Source organism: Acinonyx jubatus, chromosome D4 (assembly GCF_027475565.1).
Source record: "Acinonyx jubatus isolate Ajub_Pintada_27869175 chromosome D4, VMU_Ajub_asm_v1.0, whole genome shotgun sequence".
NCBI lineage: Eukaryota > Metazoa > Chordata > Mammalia > Carnivora > Felidae > Acinonyx > Acinonyx jubatus.
In genome coordinates, this window is record NC_069391.1 from 74,594,560 (window position 1) to 74,611,815 (window position 17,256).

Below are 17,256 nucleotides of genomic sequence, written 5' to 3' on the forward strand. Positions count from 1 at the left end.
GCTCTGATCTCAAAACTAATGAAAGTCAATAGTGATTTTTATCTTGATACCAGAACCATTAGGGCAGCAGGTCGGCAGAGCAGCTGAGAGCTTTGCAAAGACAGCCAGAGGGGTGCCATGCCAGCTACCACTGATGGGAGGTAAGGGACCTGTCAAGGATTAGGAAGGTCTTCCGGAAACTTCAAGGAGGCAACAGGGAGGCGCCTGCCATGAGAAAAGATCTGCTCCGTTGTCCCTGGTTGCTTTACATTACTGGTATCTATCTGCCTGAACACCTGCCCCTCCAAACACAGCACTTACAATAAGTTTTGTTTATCCACTCTTATAGGCAATACTCTCTTCCCCTAACAGGGTGAATACAACGAATTATTACTCAGCCTGGCTGTTCACAGCCACTAATCCTAGTCATGGTGGAAACCTGCCTTATCTTTGATCCAAGAGCACACAGTGAAGGGTCAGAAGTGTTGTTAGTCGCAACTTATTAAGAAATGAAATAATGGTAAGAATACTAAGCAAAATTTAGAATACATAAATTACACCCTAATATGTAAATAGCCAGAAGGATGCTGTAAGGTACCTATCTGCTTCCTCTCAGGACCAAGATTCATTCATTCCCTCAACTTCTGATAGTTGCGGATGGTTCACAACTGAGCCCCACTCTGAGCACTGCCCTGGGCAGGATGGTGTTTCCGCCTGCAAGTTCAGGCCTCCCCTCCAGGGGCAGCTCACATCCAGTGACTGGCTAATGCGGGGATAAAAAGACACAGCTCCCTTGTCATGACACAGCCTAACACATGCAAGGCTGCCTCAGCTCCAGAACTTTTCAACAGATCCTGAGCACTCTTTTGGGACTGCTCTGCAGCTCAGCTCTTCCGCCTAATCCTGTTTCCTTCCCTACTGCATGCAAATCTCCACCTCAAACTGTTTTCCAGCAAAAGGACCTAAGACAGCACCTGCCCCTAGGAATCCAATGGCATTCACCCAGCAGGACTTTATTGAGCTGATATCCATATCCCTTCTGTTCCTTTTACCCAGTAAACCCAGCTGATTAGAACACTCAGATACCAAGTATTAGAATCTCCTATATTACTTGAAACACACAGCCTTCTCAGTCTCTCTCTCATTGGCCCAGTTTTGTTAAAGATACGACATATCAGGTTTAGCTGCTTTTGACAGAAAACTCAAATAAGTGGCTTAAACAAGATCAAGTTTGATTTTTCTCTCCAGTAAAAGAAGCCTACTGGGGACAGTCCAGAGCTGGGATGGTAGGTAGCTCTGTGGTTATCAGAGATTTAAGTTTGTGCCATCTTTTTTCTTCATTATGTGGAGCTCCTGACCTCCAGCCTCGTGTCTACTCAGGATCCAAGCTAGCTGCTGAAGCTCCTGCCAACTTGTCTGCTGTAGAAAAAAAAGGAAGGTGGAAAGGCAAAAAAAGTGATTTCCTTGTAGTGCCGTCGGCCATCTTGAAAAAAAGTTCCCGGAAGACTGGCCCATAAGCTTTGATACACATCTCAACGGTGATAACTATCTGCAAGAGGAAAGGGGAAGCATAAGTTTGAGTCAAGTCCATGACATCCCTGATAATATAGGTATCCGTTACTAACTGATGCAAGAGAGGGCAACCAGTAGGTTAAAATATCCTATAGGTTAAAAGTATCCACTTTTAACCACGTTTGTGATCGTGTATGTGTGTGTGTATACAGAGAGAGAGACAGAGAGAGAGAGAGAGAGAGAGGATGTATATAGCGAGAATAATAAGTGACCTCTGACCTTCAGGCTCCTGCGCGAGGAGATAACAGGAAGTAGTGTCCCTGTGATGAGCAGGCCCCTCATCTAGTATGCCCCAGCCATAGGGGAACAGAGTAGAATTTTCCAGAAGGAGCTGGCAATCCAGACTTTTATGTGAATTTTCCTTATTTTAAAATCAACACCCACATAAATATGTATCTAACCTCGTTTGCAATCTCTGATCAAGAAAAGCCAGTTTTCCTTGCAGCAACGTTTTAGGAAATGTCGTGCCGCGCAGTGGGAAACGGGCTTTATTGCTTTGCCTGAAGGTGAGGCAGGAGGAACTTGAAACGACGGTGCCTGTGACCAGATTCGTGGACCAGAGCAAATGCTTATACCCTGTGGGCAGGCAGCCCGTGAGCCACCTGGCCGTTATCTTCCCTCTGCCACTGAGAAGGGACTGGCTCTGAAGCTGGGGTGTACAGTATATTTTTACAAGCATAATTCTGGATAATTAATCCCTTCCTACCCTATAGAAATGCATCTCAATAACAGATCAAATTCCCTCTACGCGTTTCTCCATTCCTTGCAACTTTCTCTTTTGACCAGCAGATGGCAGCAAATATTGCCCAGATTTGGGCACTAGTTAACCTTCAGAATAAATGGGTTTTTTCCCATGCATTTTCTTTGACTTGTGTCGTCGAAAACAATGAAAGTCATTTACATTTGCCTCAACTGTGACTTCTCACACTGAAAAGCAAGAAGGCAGTCCATTTCATACCTCATGTATCCTTTTGAAAGGGTCATCACAAAAGTCCAACTGTTTGAAATAGTGGAGCAAAGGTCTTAATTTATTCCTTGGTAACACAGGGATATAACCTTTAATACATACCACTAAAAAGGATTACTTATTCAATCCTGACTCTGAGGGATACTTTTCATAAAAGAATATATATTAATGTTGCTAAGTAGAATACAATGACTTCAGGGCATAAACAAAATGGTAAATATTTACTGTTATTATTTTATGAATAACTCCCACCTTTGGCCAAATCTATCTTCTTTTAAATTCACTGCATCCTTTCAATCACCTGGACTTGCAAGTAATGAGATAAACGTAGGAAAAGTTACTGAGAAAATCTCCTACGTGTCATTAAATTGACTTTTTTGTGATGTCATCTGTTGAAGAGGAGCAAGGTGAATATTTTTCCATTTTTGTTATGTCAACAGTGAGGATGGAATAAAGAATGTCTTTGAGGAGAAAGGAAAACCACACTCAATAAAGTAATTCAGGCATTCAAGGGGATTTGGCCGGCGGAACAATTATCTTTGCAGTTAATGCTTCAAAGTTTGATATAATATAAACTAACATCTCAATAACCTATGGACCTACATGTCAAATGAGCAATCCGGCTTCATAATGGACTAAGGAGGCTATCTGACTTGAAAAATAGGAATTACCAGTGCCTGCAGATGTCAACAGGATTTACACGTGAGTTTTTACGCTTATTAAGAAATGCAAAGAAACCCGAAGATGATCCTTAAAGGGGAGTACCTAGGAAGATAACAGACTGAGAGATGCCTCTAAAAATAATCAAAATCTTTGCAAAGTTAAAAAAGAACTGATAAATGTGTTATGGGTTGCACCTTAGAACTACAGAATCGCAGAGGTCGAGTGTGGAAATTTTCCTAGAGTACCTTTCAGCCCTCCCAGAATTCTATGGATTCCTTTCTCTGTATCTTTGGACATGTTTATCTGGCCTTTGCCTGATGGTTTCCATTGATCCAGAGCTTTTGACATTTTGCTGTAAAGATTTTATTTTCAAACAGCTCTCCTTGTTGTAAATTTCCTTTTTTGCAGAGATCTGAAACTGGCTTCCCAGTGACATCTGCTCACTGGTTCTCCTCTGGAGAAATAGTTCTAAACATTTTTATTTGGGGTCACCGAAGGCTTTGTGAGATTTATTAATGGTATGGACTGTTATCATAGAAACATGCTTCCCTGAACTCATTCATGGAGTTCAGGTTAGAGCATCCATTATTCTACAGGAAGGGTAAAGCCATTTCTACACTTCTTCAGATATTTCTTCAGATATTTAAAGCAGCATCATGTGCTGGCGAGGATGTGGAGAAACGGGAACCCTCTTGCACTGCTCCTGGGGATGCAAACTGGTGCAGCCGCTCTGGAAAACACTGTGGAGGTGCCTCAGAAAATTGAAAATAGATCCACCCTCTGACCCAGCGATAGCACCGCTAGGAATTTACCCAAGGGATGCAGGAGTGCTGACGCATAGGGGCACTTGGACCCCAATGTTGATAGCAGCACTTTCAACCATAGCCAAACAATGGAAAGAGCCTAAATGTCCATCAATGAATGAATGGATAAAGAAATTGTGGTTTATATACACAATGGAATACTACGTGGCAATGAGAAAGAAGGAAATCCGGCCTTTTGTAGCAACGTGGAAGGGACTGGAGAGTGTTATGCTAAGTGAAATAAGTCATACAGAGAAAGACAGATATCCTAAGTTTTCACTCTTAGGTGGATCCTGAGAAACTTAACAGAAGACCATGGGGAGGCGAAGGGGATAAAAAAAGGTTAGAGAGGGAGGGAGCCAAACCATAAGAGACTCTCAACAACTGAGAATAAACTGAGGGTTGATGGGGGGTGGGAGGGAGGGGAAAGTGGGTGGTGGGCACTGAGGAGGGCACCTGTTGGGATGAGCACGGGGCGTTGTATGGAAACCAATTTGACAATAAAGTTCATATTAAAAAATAATAAAACTAAAGTAAAAAAATAAAATAGCATCATGTTCTTTTTTAATGTTTATTCATTTTTGAGAGAAAGAGAGAGAGAGAGAGACAGCATGAGAGGGGGACGGGCAGAGACAGAGGGAGACACAGAATCCCAAGCAGGCTCCAGGCTCTGAGCTGTCAGCACAGAGCCCGATGTGGGGCTCAAACCCACGAACCATGAGACCACGACCTGAGATAGAGGCAGACACTTAACTGACTGAGCCACCCAGGCGCCCCAATGTTTATTTCTTTTTGAGAGAGAGAGAGTGTGTGAATGGGCAAGGGGCAAAGAGAGAAGGGGGAGACACAGAATCCAAAGCAGGTTCTAGGTTCTGAGCTGTCAGCACACAGCGCAAGGCAGGGCTCAAACTCACAAACCATGAGGTCATGACCTGAATTGAAGTCAGACGCTTAACCGACTGAGCCACCCAGGTGCCCCGGCGTCACGTTCTTCTTAAAACATCTTCACTAGTTCCTTCAGTTCCTTCCTTTCTTTCTCTGTCCCTTGATCCATTTTTTTTTTTTTAACAAGCATATGTTAAGCACCTATCCTGTGCCACAGTGTTAGACACTGAAAATCAGAAATGAAGAAGACATCTTTCCTGTCCTGGGGATTTCACAGCTTATTTGAGGGGACAGATGCATACACAGAGGGATTAGGTCAAGAAAGAGACTGGAATCAAGCATGGGCTGCAGAGTTGGAGTCAGCCTAGAAGGAAATCCCAGCTCTGCCACATAAGGAGTTCTGTCACCTTGGGGAAGATACTTAACCTCTTGGGGCCTCATTTGGTTCATATGTAAAATAGGGACTCAATATACGATATTGTCCTTATTATTGTCATTTGCCAAGCAAGGAATCTGAACTTCATTATGTAGACTTCTGCAACTACCAGTCTTTTAGAAGGGGAGTAGCAAGCATGGGTTTCTTCCCCCACTTTTATTTTAAGGCAAACTACTCTCCATGGGAATATGGTGAAAACACTGGAGAGAGGGAAGGAAGGGACACTAGACAGGCGACTTGCAGTCTAGAGTCAAGCATGCTGCGGACTGGGACTAAGGCGGGGGTCATAGGATGGAGAGATGTCAAAAGATAATTTCGAGGGATAAATTACAGGACTTTGCGGTCACTTGATAGGAAAAAGGCAGAGTTAAGTAAGACTCACAAATTTCTACCTTGGAAGACTGGTTGGGTGGTAATTTTATTAACCGAGATTGTGATTATAGTAGAAGACACAGTGACAGATGATAATGAGTGGGTGTGTTAAGTGGAAGGTGCCTTGCAGATCCGTTAAATATTAGAGATATGGCTCTGGCATAAATATTAGAGATATGGCTCTGGCATTTAAAACAGAAGCTTCCACTGGAAAGAATAGAATAGATTTGGAATATCCTTTTGTCCTTGGTAGTCAAAATCATGAGAATGGATGAGCAGCTGGCCCACGAGGGCTCACAGAGTGAAGAAAATGGCAGGCAACCAAGGAAAGAACTCCAGGAAACACAAGTGTTTAAAGGGAGCTGATGGGGGGTGGTACATTTGGGTGGCTTGTTGGTTAATTGTCGGTCTTCAGCTCAGGTCGTGGTCTCACGGTTCCTGAGATTGAGCCTTCTATCGGGCAGTCTGCTGCTAGCACAGAGCCCTCTATAGATCCTCTGTCCTCCTCTCTCTCTGCCCCTCCCCTGCTTTCACAATCTCTATGTCTCTCAAACCTAAATGCATAAACTTTGAGAGAAGCTGAAGTCAATTGACTGTAAGCAGTTGGAGAAGTAGAAGAATTTGGGCGGGGGGGCTGTAAAAAAGCTATCCCTCTTTAAAAAGAAATCTGCATACCCCACAAGCCTCAAGCATTCTGTTTATTGTTAATACTAATTTTCCCCCATAGAAATAGCTCACTGCCCATGCATCCTATACACTTGGATGTGTTTCTCTGCTCTATGCTATGCTCTGTGGGTCTAGATGCCTATCTGTGCTCTAATGCCACACTGATTAATTACTCAGTTACAGAACATTCCAAACATCTTCCCTTCCTCTATTCCATGATACATTTGAATTATTGTCATATGTCAGATGGCCAAAGCTGTTGCCACATTTTTGGGAATAGGTATCTTCTGAATTATGTGTACCAATGATTTAGAAATCCTTTCTTTGTGAAGTCACCTCTAAAATGAAACTAAAGAAAGAGTTAACATACCATATGGTCCACTTTCTCTCTTTTCTCTTTTGATCTACATAAATCACATTCTCTTAGACAGTGATTCCCAAACCTGGCTGGGTATCAGAATCACCTGGGGAGCCTTTAAAAAATGTAAATTCCAGAGTCCCATCCCAGATGTACTGAACTGGATAGGATGAGGCATTTGGGGCCAAGAAATTGGTATATGCAATAAAATACTCCTCAGGTGATTGTGATGTGTTCAGTTCATGGACTGGGATTTGGGAATCCTTGATTAGGAAGTTCTGAGAACATTGATGAAAGACATCTTCAATAATTTTAGAGTACTGCTTTGCAATTAACTTTCAGAAAGCGAGCAATTTATTAATCTTACTGATTTTCTTCTTGGTACAAAACAATATATGTCATTATAAAGGTATTAACATTGCAGAAATAAAAAGGAATGTAACCTAATTCCATAATTTCCTCCACAGCAGATAAAGAATACCAACAGTCTAGTGAATACTCTGATTTTTTTTTTCTGTCTGTATTTACTAGATCACTTTTTTCTTTAAAAAATGACTATCAAACTATGCTTTGGGAATCTAGAGTAAGAGTCCATTCTTGGGAGCCACGTTTATCTGGATTCAGGACCTAGAATTGGCCCTTTCTAGCCTCCTTGGGCCAATTATTTAATTTCTCTGAGTCTCAAGTCTTCTTGCCTGTCAAATGCAGGTAAAAATACTACCTCACATCATAAAGTTCTTGTGCAAATTATTGGATAATGCTTATAAAAAGGCTTAGTACAACATGAAAAATAGTCAGTAAATATTAACTTTTTATTATGGTTGTTATGAGTAATACAATAACTGCTACCCTAAAGCTGCTAATACTACAGGCATCTTCATCTAATACATTAATCTAATACATATTAATATAAGATTTTCTATTTTCTTAAGTTCATGTATTTATTTTGAGAGGGGGAGGGGCAGAGAGAGAGGGACAGAGAGCTCCCTCTCTTATGCTGACAGCACAGAGCCTGATGCGGGGCTCGATTCCACATCCCTGGGATCATGACTTGAGCCAAAATCAGAGTCTGAACCTCAACTGATTGAGCCATCCAGGCACCCTTATAAGGTTTTCTTAATGCTTTGAGATTCATATATAGCATTTCACTATAGGGATATACAATAATTTATTTAACTAATGCCCTACTCATACACAGATTTTCCCACCCAATTTTTCATATTCATAAACAATTCTGCAGGGGATATCGGTATGCATATATCTTTTCACACTTGTATAAGTGTCTCCCCAGTAAAGGGAATTGCTGACTCAGTGAGTATGAATATGTTAATAAGGTTTTCTCCATTAGCTTCATACAGTTTATTTATTTGTAAATAAATAAAACAATAAATCACTAGTGTAGGAGAATGTTTTCCCATCTCCTTGCCCAAACTAGATAATAATATTCTTTTAAATTTTTGCTAATGGGCTAGGCAAAATGATGCATCGTTGTTACATTATTTTGCATTTATTTAATTATTAGAGACAGGAAGCACATAAAATAATGTATTCATGCTGCAGCTTTTTTATTTTGCTTAGTATTTTCCCACATGCCCCTGGTCAATTTTTTAAGAATTGTTTCCCCCTCTCCTACCTTATTCCTTTCATTCCTTTTTCTTCCACTCACCTTCTGATTTTTCTCTCTCTCCTCGATTTGCCAATTGAATGATATTTTGTCAATATCATTTTCCATCTTCCTTTAATTTTTGGTGGCTTCTAGGTCCTTTTAATTAACATTCTTTTTGTTTCATTTGCATTCTCTAAACAGAAGACTCCAAACTCTTTCATCCTATATTAGTCAAGTCAGTGTTCTCTCTTTCCCTGACAGTCACAGGAAGAGTGTTGGAAGAGGGGAAGATGGCCAGTGTTGTAGCTTCCTCACTACCTGTTTGAAGTGGAAGACCTGGCTTGTTTTCTATTTCCTTCTTTTCCAAAATCCAGTTCTCTTCCGTAACATGTAATTGTTCCATTGGCTTTCCATATACTACCCAATTGCTGACAGAAAATGTCACAGCTTGAGTAAGTGCCAGTCGCAGTCAGTTATACCCTAAATCATCTGTGTTGGCATGCACAGGCTGGCAAATGTGTTATGTTTTGGTGAGATGAAAATTTGCTTCAGTCAACTGTGTTCACATGGGATTTGACCTCAAATGAAATCACACTGTTGTATGGTCTGAAGCAGGGGTGGCAATCAAATATTAAACAACCAGGATAGGGGCATCTGAGTGGTTCAGTCAGTTAAGTGTCTGACTTCAGCTCAGGTCATGATCTCGTGGTTCGTGAGTTCGAGCCCCGCTTCGGGCTCTGCGCTGACAGCCCAGAGCCTGAAGCCTTCTTTGGATTCTGTGTTTCTCTCTCTCTCTGTCCTCCCCAGCTCTCTCTCTCTCTCAAAAATAAACAAAGATTAAAGAAAAATTTAAAAATTTTTTCAAAAAAAAAAAAAAAGAAACACAACAACCAGGATAGCATAAATATCCAAATGGTGTTTTCAGATATGTTACAATTATCACACATCCTAACAACATAATGATCATAAACAGGATTCCATTCTTTTTATTCCAAACTCACTACATTCTAATTTACCAAAGTTGTTTTTGTCCCTTTATTTCTCACAAAAATAATGAGGAAATATCCCCAAAGAAGCACAAAACATATTGATATAAATTTTATGTTAAACAAATCAAAATCATCTGGTATTTATTCTGAAATTAATTTGTACCTTTAAGGTACATTTTCACATTTTCCAAGTTGAATTAAGTTAGTTCATATCTTAGGATTACAATGACTTCAAGAGCCTAAATCATTACAATAATAACTGACTAAAAAAAAAAAAATAGTGGCTTGTACCATTTAAGTTCAAATACCTAAAGCTTACCAAAGAAATTATTACCATTACATTTAACTTTTAAAAAAATTTCTTTTTATTTATTTATTTTGAGAGAGAGAGAGAGAGAGAGAGAGAGAGAGAGAGGGCTCACACACAAGTGGGGGAGGGGCAGAGAGGAGAGACAGAATCCCAAGTAGACTCCACACCATCAGTGCAGAGCCTGATGAGGGGCTCAAATTGATGAACTGTGAGGTCATGACTTGAGCTGAGATCAAGATTGGACGCTTAGCCAAGTGTGCTACCCAGACGCCCCCATTACTTTTAACCTTAAAGTGATAATGCCATAGTTAAAGTCAAAACTATATCCATGAACATAGTATACAGCCATTGAAATATGATTAGAAAAACTATGTACAGACAAGGATATAGTCATAACCATGTAAAGTGAATAAAGCACAACCTAAAAAAATGGTTGCAGGCTTACATATAGAATCCAATGAAAATAGCTACTCTTTATTTTGGGGATTATATTTTGTTCATCCTGGTATTTTATTGCCGTCTCAATGAAAAATTCTTGTGTAATAAAGCTAAACAGTGGCTAAAGTCCAATGCTTATTCAGTAATTCAGCAGTTATATCTAACATTCATTAAACAAAAAATCAGTAACAGTCACTTGACTAATGTTTATATTATGCAATTAATCTTCAGAATGTATTTATTCTCTGTATTCTTGATAATCTTGGAAACTTGGTCTTGAATAGGTTTGGATAGAAGAAGGGTAATATTTAAAATATTTTAAAAATCATCAAAAAGCAGAACAGACCCTGTCACACTTGAGTATCAGGGCTTGAACACCCATGCTGGATATAAGTGAAAGTATGCTTTTAGAAACACGCTGGAGGGAACTCTGCTTTTTTGGACATCAACATAATTTGATGGACAACACATTTGGTTTAGAAAAGAAGGCATAGGTTACAGTTCTAACTTTGCCAAATAATCCCTCTGAGTCTTATTTTCTATATCTATAAAAATATTCAAACAATGAAATAATAATTTGGGAAACACACAGTAAATTTTATAGCACAAGAGAACCCTTGATATCTTAATAGTCATTAATGACATCTTAATGTATTTTATTTCTTTGTTATAGACACAACTGGAAATTTTGTTTTTCTTAATTTAATATCACTTAACAAGTCCAGTAACTGAACTCTAAGTGATGGAGATTTCAGATGATATACACCAACTTAATCAATAATCTGTCCCTGTGAGTTATAAATGATGTTTGAAACTGCCAAATGTATAGTAAATTCTCTTCTTTTCATTGTAATAATCATATTTGTGTTCAGTGAAGTGAGAAGTATGAACCATATATATCGTCAGAAGGCTCAGAGCAAAGGCATACATTTCCTATGTTAAACATTTCCAGGGCTGATTATAATTGACTGAACATTTACAAATAGTGGTGATGTTTTATTAATCCTATTGAGTTTTGGTATTTTGCCCCTATTTCTATTTCACTTTTCTTTCTGCAATGCTCTCTGCTCCACTGTGTCACAATGGAGTTTCAATTAGTCTCCTAGGCTATTTGGCCTCACCTATGATATTTTGTTGGCATGTCAGCTATAGATTCTCTAGGGTTTTGGATACAGATAAAGAAGTTTTATATTACTTTTAAGCTTTGCATAGGCTTGAAAATCACCAGGAATTTATGCTATTTAAATAAATGGTCAGCAGCTCAGGCAAAGTCTTCACAAAGATTGTTTGCACTTCAGTAAGCGTTGCTCAAGACCAGAAAAGTTTATCTGCTCCTCTAGGTCTAACTCTGATTTCCCTCCAAGCGATCACTCACACCCCCTCCCCCCCCCATCTTTTGCCGTGGCCCCTATCTATGAGTAAGAACTCTGTCTTGACCTCTTAGCTGGTCTTGGACCTTGCTCTTTGGTAGAAGCTCTTGGGGTGGATGCCCTTGCCAGGTTCACCCTGCTGGGAGTGGGAACTTGGCATTATATATTTCTCTTGCCTACAAACTTGTCCTATCCTATATTTCTCTTGCCTACAAACTTGTCTGATTTTTTATACAAAGGCTGCCCATCATTGAAGACTTATTTTCTATAAGTCTTTATAGAAAATAAAGTCTTTATTGACTGTCAGCTCAAGTCCTGACAGTTCTATGAAAATTCCCTCTCTTTACTGTATCAGCTCTCATTGATCTTTCTCATTTTGGATTTTTCCAATACCCACTTGCACTAGATCATAGAATGATTTTTTTTTAATTAACCTTAGAGGATGTCTAGTCAAATTATACCATGCAAGATTTCACTGTCCTATATTCCTCACCAAGCCTTAGTTGGGGGTAATTCTGCTGCTTGGGAAGGCAGCCATTCTATTTGTAGGAATAACCTAAATATCTCAGATAGCATTTTCTTCTCTAGACATATTGGCTCTGAAATATTACCAATGACTGTGTATCAATTCACTTTAAGAAAATGTGAAAGAATTCCCAGGAGAGGTAAAATCCTGCTATTCAGAACACACCAGCTTGTCAGCTTTAGGTAAAAAACAAACAAACAAACAAACAAACAAACATGGCATAGAAGGAATCAGAATAAGGGAGGAGGTAGCTGTTTAATGAATGGATCATGGAAATCTTTGGGGTGAGGTCTCCTAGTGGAGGACAGTAGAGAGAAAAATGCCTGATATCTTATTCTTCAGAGGGTGAAACATCTACCTGGACAGATCTTGTTTTTCCTACTAAATATTTGATGATGATGATGATGATGATGATGATGGCGGTGATGATGTATAAATGGGTTAAAGATGGCTCCTGTATATTAGCCCCTATAAAGTTTACTTCTTTGCAATATAGTCTTGGACACGTGAGCTCAAAGCCTGCTGATGCCAAGATCAGTTTTTTACACATCTAATTGCTTTAAGTATAATCCAAATAAACCAATTTTTAGCCATTTAGAGCCAGTTGCTTTGCATGCCCCACAAAACGACATCCAGAATCTGCTAGCAATAGCGTAAGACAAACCCTACAACCATAAAAGACCACAGACTGCTGCCGTCCTTCAGAGCTCTCTGACCCAGAGGCTCCCTACCTTGCTGATGGGTAACATTGCCTGGACATGTGAGTCCCCTCTCTAATTCCCCGGTCCCCTGAGAATTCTCCGACCCTCTTTCCCTTTTGGTTAGTAGACCTACATTTCTGGAAGGTCTCTTCTGTGAGAGACTTCCTCTCTCATGCAAGCCCATTTAGTGCTGCCCAATAAAGCATGATGTGTGGTAATACCGTCTCGTGGTCCTGGCTTTTCCTTGATCAGCCCTGAAATTCTCAAACCCACCATGTCAGTATACATGGTAAAAGTTAAAGCAGTACAAAAGTTAGTCTCTTTTCCATCTCAGATCTCTAGTCACCCTCTCCAAAGGTAAAGATTACCAATATTTCTCGGACATACCTCCAGAAACGTGTCATTTGCATATATGCATGTACCTGTTGTCTTAGTTTGCTAGGGCTGCCATAACAAAGAACCACAGACTGGGGGGCTTAAACAACAGGAAGTTCTTTTGTTAAAGTTCTGACGGCTAAAAGCCCAAGATTAAGGTATCAGCAGGTTTGGTTTCTCCTGTGGCCTCTCTCCTTGGCTCACAGATGGCCTCTCGCTGTGTCCTCACACTGTTTCCTTTGTGCCTGTGCATCTCTCGTGTTTCTCTGTGTGTCCTAATCTCCTTTTTATAAAGACATCAGAAGGGTTGGATTAGGGCCCACCCTAACGGCCTCATTTTAACTTAATTACCCTTTTAAAGGTCCTATCTCCAAATATAGTCATATTCTGAGGTATTAGAGGTTAAGGTTTCAATATATGAGTTTGGGGGAACAAAATTCAGGCCATAACACACACACACACACACACACACACACACACACACACACACACACATATTTGGTTACCTTTAGGAAAATGATAATGAGTTCTACTATGCATATTGTCCTTTGCCTTTTGCATTTACCGTATGTTGATTGTCCTTTCATATCAACAAATAGGGCTACATCTACCTTATTCTTTTAATGGCTGCATAGTATTTCATCACCCAGATGGTGTATTTTATTTATTCAGAACCCAATTGATGAGCAATTTGGCTGCTTCCACTTCTTATTTCTTTAACAAACAATGCTACCATCCTATCTTCAAAATTACTCTTTCTTTTATAAGTGGAGCGATAGCTGTAAGATAAACTTTTAGAGTGGAGACCGCTCAGTCAAGAGATGCGAATTTTCATTTGGATCCATGTTGTAAATCTCCCCACACATAGAGAGTACCAGTTTGTACTCTCATCAACAGTAAATGTGAAAGTCCCCCAAACCCTTTTAATGTTGCCATAATGAAACATTATCAAGTGTGTTCACCTTTGCTAATTGAGCCATTGACAATGGTATCTTCATATGATTTAATTTGACTTTCTTTCACTGAGAGCAGGGGTGGAACATCTTTTCATGTTCAAGGCTACTTGCATTTCTTGTAAACTGCCTGTTTAAATCTTTTATTCACTTTTTCTCATTGGGTTTCTGGCCCTTTCCTTAGTGATTTATTTATCAGAGCTCTACATAAATGAAAGAAATAGGTTTTGTCATATATGGTTTTATAGGACACGAGGTTGCAACATGGCCCTAGAACTGGTGGGTCTTCTTGAGCACCTTCCTAGGCAAACGGTTTCTAGAATGAAAGGATCTTAGTCATGGTGATGTGGGCACAGATAGGAATTTCTATCCCCATACCTTATAATCTCCTGCTATGACTAGGATAATACCAAAAAGCTGAGAAAATTCAGATAACGAACACATTTTATTGATTTCACGTCGGGTACTTTCCAGAACTTTAATTTTTTTCTACTAACCACATGATTTAGCGAACCTAGTGCACAATTACAAATTAAATAATTTAGCTCATAACACACTTCCTTCTTAAAAATTAAAATCTCAGTTTTAATCAGTATGCCTTCCTGGGAAGTGGAATATTATTCATGTTGCTGGAATCAAAATTTCTGGATTATATCTCTAAACCTTATTGACCTGTTCCCTCACCTGAAAGGACTATATTCCTTCCCAAAGGGAATTGGCCATTTGGCCATGGAACATTTTTCCTTCCTGACATCATCTGAGTTTAAAATCCCTTTCCTTAGAGAAAGCTTGCTTAACACTTACTGATCCCCTAACCTGATGCAGACCATTTCCACTAGACCTCAAATTACTATATTCCTTCCTTAATAGCACTGAACCCAACAGGAAGTTATCTATGTATTTGTTTAGTGCATTGTCTGGTGTATATTAGATACTCAAGAAAAAGTTAAATATCTAACATACAAATTCCTTTGGGTTCTAACACTTTACAGTTTTATGAAATGTCAAATTCTAGAGAAGCCATAGATATTTCTTTTATCTTCTAATTCATGAGGATACTGTAAATACTTTGCAGCAAAAACATGCATGTCTGGATAAAGTATGACTTTCCCTACTCATCTCCATCCATATTCTTGGGGAGACAAGTTATCTGACACATCTAGCCTCCTGTCCTGTTGATTCCATAAAACTCTCCTCCCTTTTGAACTCTCTACAACTCTTACCTTGTAACTTAGATGTGGATAAAGTGTGAAAGAAGGCAATTAATACATCCAGAGCTCTACTCCAGAGTGTAGGAACAGGTTAAATGTCTTTTTTTTTTTTTTTATCATTGCAACAGACTTTACGATTGCAATAAAGGTGTGAGTGGTTTCTTCAAAGAACATCTGAAACAGAGAGGCGGGTTACATTCTAATAGCCCGTGGCTGCTGTCAGAAATAATTTAATGCTCAGAGCTTTGTTGGCTGACCCGAGTCCTCTGAAGAAGTGAAGCACGCGACTGACAGCATCATGGCTGCCCAGAATCCACTCATTTATGTGAGGTGCTCTGTAGTGCTGCTCAATGAAGGCAAGAAGCCTGAACTTGGTAATTGAGAATGAATGTCAAGTAGAGTCAAGGCGCCTCAATTCATAAGGCTGATAACTCCTTCTGTGATTGCATTTCCATTTTTACAGCTGCTTCAGCAGCCAAGTTTGTCAACCCTGTGTGGGAAAGTATATATATCGTAGGACTCTTGGCACTGGCTGAGAAAAAGCTAGTGTTTTTTATTCATTTCTAAGGGCTGTGGAATTTCCCGACTATTATAGAGGTCGCGTGTATAACATTTAGAGAGATAGAAAGAGAGGATTTTTTCAAAGACAAGAAATAAGGAAAAGAAAAGTACTAATCTTTGTGCTACTATTCTAGCAGTCGCAAATTTCGGAAACTTTTGAGGGTGGCAATTTATTTCTTTGAGAGGAAGAAACTCCTTTAAGTGAAATGAATACACAAATGATTAAAATGGTGAGGAGCGAATTCAATTTCTAGAGTGTTTTGGAACCATAGCTGTTTAAAAAGAATAAAATACGTATTACCTTTAGTATAGAGCCTAGCTCCTCTTTCTGTAAAGAGCTAGAGAGTAAATATTTTATTTTTTGAAGTATTTAAAAAAAAACTTATTTTGGGGGCGAGCACAAGCGGGGGAGGGGCAGAGAGAGGGGGACAGGATCAGAAGTGGGCTCCGCACTGACATGCTGACAGCAGCGAGCCTGATGTGGGGCTTGAACTCATGAACTACGAGATCATGCCCTGAACTGCAGTCATTTCATATTTTAGGCTTTGCCGGCCAGATGGTGTCTGTAGCAACTACACTATCCTGGCATTGACTCTGAAAACAGCCATGGACACTGTGATAACGAGTGATTAGAATTTTCTGTCACTTTATGTGAGTCGACTGCCTTCTTGTCTCTCAAATTATATCCGAGCTTTACTTACGTTGGAAGGTTTTTAAAAGAGACTCAGGGTATAAACACCACATTGGGGAGAGTCCGTTTTTTCCTTATTGTTGCAGAAATTGTCGTGGTTGGCAAATAATAGGGAAATCAGCCAGGAACACTTAGTGGTGAATGACTTATCTTTTTCCTGACGGTTGAAACCTGAGACTTCACTCTAGCGGTGGCGAAATTCAAAACAAAAACAAAACATTAGAGTTATTTTCACAAAGTCAATCTGGGTGCCCGCTTGGTAAAGCTGGAGCAGCTTTAATGGTGCCCCGTTAAAAAAAAAAAAACAAAACTTCCATTATGCACTGACTGCATACCATAGGATGGTAATGATGAGAAGCATTCCCTGAATCGCAAGGTTGACTACGAAAAGGAACTCGTACATAAAGCGAATGCAAAATTGGACCTGATATTCCGGAGCAAATGTTCCTTTTACCTCCTGAATTCTGATAGTTTAAGAAAGCAGCTTCAGATTTGGGGCGTTTAATACTTCAGAAAATAATTTTGAGTGGCAGTGGATCGCTGCTACAGTTTTGTTTCGCTGCTATTCTTACAGCTTATCGAGCAAATGACAAAAGTCATATTTGCTTTCACAGTAATTAATGTGCTTTGGGAGGCCCAGCTAAAAGCGCACCAAGGGTTTGCATAAAAGTTTCAGGCATTTATTTACATATTTCCCAATCACAGAGTCAGCTTATTATCTAGGTTTTCCCCGGTAACAAATATCTTGATAACTGAGGAGGTCCTTGGTTTCTACTGGGATGTCGGGCATTGTCCAGGTGTCTGAGACTACTTAGCATTTCTAT

At 39.7% G+C, this 17,256-nt stretch overlaps 1 long non-coding RNA gene across 1 annotated transcript in view; it reads right to left on the reverse strand.

Moving 5' to 3' along the window:
- Positions 1-658: 658 nt before the first annotated feature.
- LOC113594291 (uncharacterized) overlaps positions 659-17,256 on the reverse strand; it is a 52,441-nt gene continuing 35,843 nt past the window's right edge. The window contains exon 3 of the long non-coding RNA XR_003414655.2: positions 659-1,528. This is a non-coding gene — a long non-coding RNA (uncharacterized LOC113594291). The remainder of the gene's footprint in view (positions 1,529-17,256) is intronic.